Source organism: Octopus bimaculoides, chromosome 13, assembly GCF_001194135.2.
Source record: "Octopus bimaculoides isolate UCB-OBI-ISO-001 chromosome 13, ASM119413v2, whole genome shotgun sequence".
NCBI classification, from domain to species: Eukaryota; Metazoa; Mollusca; class Cephalopoda; order Octopoda; family Octopodidae; genus Octopus; species Octopus bimaculoides.
Genome location: NC_068993.1, coordinates 54392706 through 54400515, shown reverse-complemented (window position 1 = coordinate 54400515; position 7810 = coordinate 54392706). Strand labels below are relative to the sequence as shown.

Genomic DNA, 7810 nt, shown 5'->3' with positions numbered 1-7810 from the left:
ATATATGTACATACATCTTATAAGATGGAGGTGGAAATGACACAAGTAAATCTAAGACATTTCAATTTAAGAAGGAATCAAATAAAAGCTATTTTTAAAAATTATATAAAGAAAATATTACCAGTTTCGATGATGAATCTCATCTTATCAAATATCAGTAAAAATTTATAAAAATTTAAAGTAAAAACAATTTAACTTCTGTCTCGGGGTCACAAACACGTTTTTACTTAAATTTTTTATAAATTTTTACTGATATTTGATAAGATGAAATTCATTATCGAAACCGGTAAAATTTTTTTTATATATATAATTTTAAAAATCCTTTTTATTAAATTCCTTCTTAAATTGAAATGTTTTAGATTTACTTCTGTGCTATTTCCACCTCCATCTTTCATTTATAAAAAAAATTATTTGTATAGACCTCTAATCTTTTCCCAACTATATATATATATAATATATATGCATATATGTACATATACAATGCGTGTGCATGTGTGTGTGAGACTATATAAATTCACTCCATGCTATTTGTATCCCTATAATTTACATTTACTGAGGATCTCTGTTAAACCCATGGTATACGATACATAGATTTATTGATATTATTACTGACACACACACGTACGCGCACGGACATAGATACACACACAGACACACACACGCATGCATATATACATTCGTACGTACATGCATACATACATACATACACACACACACACACACGTACATATCTAATCCAACATACATATACACACACACACACAGCGTTCCCAAAGAAACGGACAAATCTGACGGAAGTTTCTCTAAAACAGAGAAAATATTTGCAATTTAAATCCCTTTTATGTTTTTTTAAACAAGAATAAAAGAAAAACTTTCATCTCGCGATGAAGTTAACCTATGACGGTGCCTTAATACAAGTACCAGTGATATTCTGTGGTAGAGCCATACATAGACGATAGCCCTTCCTATGTGCCTGGTTAAAAAATAGCAATTAATTATAGTCTAGATGTATATTTACACTTTACTGGAGTCTGCCTGCTATTACAGATGGTTTCAATAAAGAGGAACTTTCTTCACTCAACACTTTTATATTTTTATTGTTGCGGCTGCTACTGTTGTTGCTTTTTGTCTTCATTTTTAAAGAAAGTATTTAAAACATTTATTATGTGTTGTCTTTATATGCATTTATGATTGTTTCTTAATTTGTATGTAAATTTCTGATGCCGTTGTATAACGTCCCGTTCATCGCCACGACATTTGTTTTTATTGGAAATATTTTTAAAAAAAACTAACGATTCATATTGCGTTTGCATGAATAAAGCTGAATATAATTTACCTATAAATATCATCAGAGGTTAAAAAGAATGAAAAATTACTATAAAAGAGGCGATTGATAGTAAAAAAATCAAAAGAGTAGGGTTAAAATACTTTATGGTCATGGTCGGGAAATTTGTAGCGAGGTTGGGGGAGGGGCAATGTAAACGCTTTGAACTTCCTCCTAAAAATCTGGGTTTGCACCCTCCAAGCAAATTTCGTTCCCGCAGTTATGTGTATGGTATATTATAAAAATCTGGAGTGTGGTTACGTTCTTAGTTCAAATCCCGACAGGGAAAAGTTTTGATATTTCGCTTTGGGCCAATAAAATTAGTTCTAGGCAAGCTTTATGATAGATTCAGTCGACTTTATACCCTTCTAAAATGTTATTGTCTGTGGGTTGACATATTCCTGTTCGTGAATCACGACATATTACTGTCCGTGCTCTGCATCCTTATTTCTGGATGAGACACCTTCCACGTATCAATCATAGCACCATGTCCTCCCATAGTATTGTATTTTCGGTTACACTCCGGTTTCACACCAAAACAAAAAAAAGTTTTACACATATTACGCTATTTAAAAAAAAATTTTGTCCGGATCTGAAACTGGAGTTGACCCTATTTTTTTTCTCTCAACAACATTCGCAGACCTTTGTTGATACCATTCTCTGTGCCTCTTTCTAACATTGCAATAGTCAAATCTAAGCCCTATCTCTCTCCCTCGGCATCCTTGCGCATTTCTTCCCCCTTCAGTTTTAAATCAGACTCCAAAATGGTTGTAATTGTTTCTGTTGTTTGGCGCCAAGTCAGACACGACCGAGTAGACATACTTACGATCGAAACGTTTCAGCCACTACTCTACCGTGATTTCTCTACAGTTTCTCTAGAACTAGATTATCAAATGTATCATTCCATCCTCTGAGAGGGTACGATATGATCTGGCTGCTATTTCTGGCTAGTTAAACGAGAAACCATATAAATGCACCCTCGATAGTCCGTTTGGTGCGAGTATTTCATTGTTTGGAGTTCAACGAAGACAAATGTTAAACATACTTAAATACGTTCAACCAAAGAGCCTCTACGTGGTCGCTTGACATGCTAGAAATAGAAAACTAATCTTCCCTAAATCATCTATTGTCTTACAACGAGTTTAACATAGCAGATATCATGTCCTATATACACTGCCTATATTCTTTTCTACTCTAGGTACAAGGCCCGAAATTTGGGGGGGGGGGGAGCGGGCCAGTCGATTAGATCAACCTCAGTAAGCGACTGGTACTTAATTTATCGATGCCGAAAGGATAAAAAGGCAAAGTCGACCTCGGCGGAATTTGAACTCAGAACGTAAAGATAGACGAAATACCGCTAAGCATTTCGCCCGGCGTGCTAACGTTTCTGCCAGCTCACTGCCTCTATTAAAGATGAAATTGTCATGGCCGGAAGTATATATTCTGTTCAGAAGGAGCTCACCTTGTGTTCAAGTTCCGTTGGATCCACGCATTTTTCTTTGCACTCCTTTACAGTTTCTGACGTTTGTGAATACTTGTTATACAAGCAATTTCCTATTTTCTACCTGGCGGAGAAATAACCACAATCTTATGTGCCATATAGAAGCGCACAAGCGACAGTTAAGTCCGCATTTGGAAGTGTTTGGGTAACAGAAGAGAAAACAGTTACAAATGGTGTCCGGAACCGAGTCGAGAATATTTCCTGCAAAGAAACAATCCACAGCCTGAAAACGAGAGAGATCGCCTGGTCTTAACATAAATTATATTGCGTTAGTACAGTGATGAGTGGTGTGTGTGTGTGTTGATGTAAGGGTAACAGTAGTGTGGTGTGCTGGTATAATAGTCACGGTGGTAGTGTCTTACTACAACGATGGTGCTAATGTCTTGGCGTGTAGGTGATGGTGGTGAGAGTTGCTGCTATGGCAGTAGTGGTGGTACAATGCTGGTAAATTGTGTATTGGCGTAGTGAGTTGGTTTCGTCATGGTGGCCTAATGAAAGTCTTATGCGGTGCAGTGAAGGTAGGGTGTGTGTTCGTAAAGCATCAGGAGTAGTATGTCAGTTTGGTTATGTGATGGTGCATTTATTGGTATATTGACTGTGTGTGCAGGCGTTTGGCTTAATGGTTAGGATATTCGGCTCTCGATCGTAGTCGAATGTTCGATTCCCGGTAGCGCGATGTGTTCTTGAGCAAGACAATTTATTTCACGTTGCTCCAGTCCACTAAACCGGCAAAAATGTGTTATACTTGTAATTCAAAGGAGACAGCCTTGTCACATTCTGTGTCACGCTGAATCTCCCTGAGAACTAGGTTTAGTGTACGCGTGTCTGTGGAATTCTCAGCCAGTTGCACGATAATTTCACGAGCTGGCTGTTCCGTTGAGCGAATCAACTGGAACTCACACCGTTATAACCGGTGGAATGTCGTGTGCATCCGAGTTGCTGGGTTACAATCTGTGTGACCCATAGGTTCATGTTGTGGCCACTGTAGAGATGGGTAAGAAGGACTCAGTAAAAGGTAGAGTAATAGTCATCTTCTAGAGTCATGTCGACTCATAAGGACCGGCTTCCCTGACGTATAAATCCCCGCCGTCGCAAGATTACTCATTTTTGCCAGCTCAGTGGACTGGAGTAACATGAAATGAAGTGTTTTGCTTTAAAAAAAAAAGCACAACGCGTCGCCCGGTCCCGGAATCGAAAGCACAACTCCCTAACCACTAAGCCAAGCGCCTCTAGTGGAAGTCCTCGTTCTAAACAAAACGTGTTATTCTTCTGCCCTTATCGTAAGAAGTTTACCCCTCAGTACACGTCAGTTTTCGTATGTGTTCCTTAGGCTTGTTTAGGGTGAGTGGGCAAGCAGATGTTGTTGCGATTGTGCTCTGGGGATTTGCTTGTGTTTCTGGGTGTTTGGAAGTGATTATCCATGCAGTGACATGGAATGTAAGAAGTTGAAGCTTGCAAATTAATTTTTTTTTTTAAACAATGTTTTTCACGTGTCCATGTAGATCTTTTTCCCCACTTAGTATTTTCGTTTGCATATGTACCTCCACTGCACTGCATACGAATTTCATTAGACCATCGTATGGCCACCATTACTATACCAACTCACTACGCCAATACACAATCTACCAGCATTATACCACCACCGCCACTGCTGCCGTCCCCAATATAGCAACTCCACTACCATCACCTACACGCACACGCACACACACAAACACACACACACACACACGCACACACACACACGCACGCACACATACACACACACATATAAGGACATTAAAACATGAAACATCATGAAGAGGTGACTGTTTTCCTAGGAGAGGATAAACGACGAGGAATAAAAAGAAGGCTGAAAAAGGAAGAATAAATATCCGCTAGAACTCACAGACTGTGTTGCTGTCGTCTGCTGAGATGTTGGTATTGCATGATGAAGTGAGAGAGGAGGAGGAGTTAGTTATTAGTTTGCTTATGACGTCATACAGAAAGGAAGTGATGTAGGGAAAGGATTGAACTGCGTGTGATTTTTATCCAACGTTTATATCCCTTACATTGCGACTACTCGACAAAGATGGAGATTCCTGAGATGGAAAACCATGACAGCATGATTTTTACTGTCTCGCCATCAACGAGCTCCTCAAATTTCACCGACAGTGAAGAGAGCTGCGATATTTTCTCGGCAGCAATGAGCATGAACCACGATCGAAACTTGACAGCTGCAGTGGAGAGGTGTACTCCACTGCAGCTTCACCTCTGTCGGGACAGCAACGGTGAAGCAAATATCTTACAACAACAAGAAATGCGTTCACACGCAAGTGATGACAATGATTGTCCCTCAATGGTCGGCATAGTTCTACCTCACACCAGTTCACCAACATTCAATGACACTAATTCCATCATGAACCAGTCGCCAGTAACGTCCTCGAATTTGTCGCAGTTACCTTGTGAATCTTCAAACACCAATGAATCGTTGGAGGACAAAAATCTCAGGGTGGATGCCCGTAAGGTGTACGATATGCTGCAGGAGGAACGTATTGCTAACCTCACGAAACGAAAACACTCATTCTGGCGCGCTTTAAAAAACTTTCAACTGGCCAAAATAAATATGAACTGGAGCAACCAAGCAGCTACTGTTTTGAATATTCTTTCAGCCAGTAATGCTCCTTGTGGCGATATATCAGCACTAGCAGAACTAGGGGAGTATCTTATACCCCTCTGCTTCAAAGCAGAGACTTTGATGCTTCTTCATAAGGTGCAAAAAAGTGCAACGAAATACAAGAAAATTGATGAAAGTATGGAAAAGACGTTCCAGAAGCATGGAAATGGAGAGTTGTATCGGCGGCTCCTAGAATTATGGCGTGTTGAGACAGTTGCTGAAGAAATCACCTCCTTTATGACATGGAATTCGAAGAAAGAATGGTATACCAATGCCTGTGCTTATTTCAATGCCAATCTAAAAGAAAGAGGCAAACATAAAGATGGCTTTTCGTCCAAGCAGAACCACTCCATAGCAATGACTCAAAAGAATCGTAAAGGACGCATTCTAACTGAAAACTATGAATTAGAAAGCTCTTCAGAATCAGTACGATCAGGTAGAAATCCTCTCTGCAATTCCAGTGATTGTCAGGCAAAAGAATTTACCGATAGAGGATCTAACGATTCTCCTATAAAGTGCTACTCAAATATTTCCCTCTTATCCTTTTGATCTCCAGATAACATTTCAAACTGGTTTTTTTCTGCAACGCACGTTGTGAATACAGAATTTAACTAATTAAAGTATTCTTAACAGAAAAAAAAAAATTATAATAATAATACTAATCTAAGATTGTTGGAGTTTTTGACTCGAGTATTTTTTCTATAATGAAAATGGTTAAGCAGTGATAAGAAAGCTACTACCTTGGGGTAACGGGTTCAAGTTATGACTACAAAACTGTACCGATGAGAAAGAGTAAAAAACTTCGAGAAGAATGTTGGAGGATCCAGGTTTATTCGCGTTCCTAACCTCTAGCATAATCTTAATACAAAGGTAAAGAACAGGTGATTTTCAGAGTGCAAGCTATATTTTGGAACACTGGTTGCAGATTACTGTGTATTCGTTTGCAAATTCTAAATTTGCTTTTCACATTTATAATTATATTAGCTTACTGATTAAAGACAATAATCAATAAATAAGGAAAATATCAATATATATACATACATATATTATATACGACAAAAATACTATATTACTGAGATTTGTTTGAAATTATTGAATGTGTAACTATGGATATATCATTATGATGTAAATATGGAATTGACATTAAGGTTTTTTAGCTTCACATGGTTAAAAATAACACTGTTTCTGTAATCAGAACCAGATTTAACTGTACAAGCTGTATCGAGGAACTGAAACCTCTTATAATACCACAAATGACCACTCAAACAACAATCATTATTGATACTAAAGTATTAATATTATATCGAGATTTTCCACAAAACTTCGATACAATGGTGAGAGAACTGTTGCTGTTATTGTGATACTATCGCGATTGTTGAATGGGTTTTGTACTTTTAGAAAGTTAATTATGCTCAGCACTGCACGACTTATCAGTTAAGATATTTCTGTCACTAATAACAATGAATTGTATCACATCTCTCTGTCTTATGTTTTATATTATCAGCTATATCAATTATATTAACAAAAGACATCAGGCGACAGAAGGGAGAAGGAAGTTGCTGAAAGCAAATAAATTCAATGAATTTTACCCGATATAGTTATGTTACTCTTTTACTGATTTCGCTCATATCGCGACTCCACGGTGGAGTACTGCCTATAGGGAAGGAAGGGTCTTTGGTCGATCATATCGGTTATAAGGGCATTCTTTAGTTTCAAGTATGACAAGTGTTAAACGGATTTTTTTTATTTTTTTTAATATATATATATTTCTGTGTTCGGCAATGTCTTTCATATGCTGGAAATCGCCGAACACATACGCGCGCGCACAACTATTTCTCATTGCTATATAAATTTAGAGTAAAAATAACCCCCTTTTACCCGCACCCACTTATTGCACTTGGTATAACACTAGTGTAACAATAATTGGGTACCCTCCCAGCAGTATATTGGATAGATACTATCCCTTAGTGGATTGAATCCTCAACCCCTAACTCTCTCGCATTATATATAAATATATTAATTATATTAAGGGCTATTACTACACGTATACGCGTAAAAATGCCTCACACTTTTATAAATATACACGACACCGAAAGAGGCGGGAATGCAACTTGGAAGCTACCTTTTAAAAACAGGTTTAGTCGCAAATCATTAATGATTTCGTGGTTCGCCCGCTTTCGGTGCCGTCTATATTTATTGAAGTAGTTTGACTTCAGAGTCCCATTACAGCGTGAGGCATTTACGTGTGGTAATAGCCCCTAATATAATGAATGTATTTGTATTTAAAGGGAAAAATTATATATTTTGCATTAATTTTTTCCTGAACTGGCTT

The 7810-nt window shown here is 37.9% G+C and overlaps 1 long non-coding RNA gene across 1 annotated transcript in view; it reads right to left on the bottom strand.

Moving 5' to 3' along the window:
• LOC128249301 (uncharacterized) overlaps positions 1-4779 on the bottom strand; it is a 16332-nt gene extending 11553 nt beyond the window's left edge. The window contains exons 1-2 of the long non-coding RNA XR_008265400.1: positions 4711-4779; positions 2787-3048 (exon numbers count right to left, since the gene is read on the bottom strand). This is a non-coding gene — a long non-coding RNA (uncharacterized LOC128249301). The remainder of the gene's footprint in view (positions 1-2786; positions 3049-4710) is intronic.
• Between the last annotated feature and the right edge of the window lie 3031 nt (positions 4780-7810).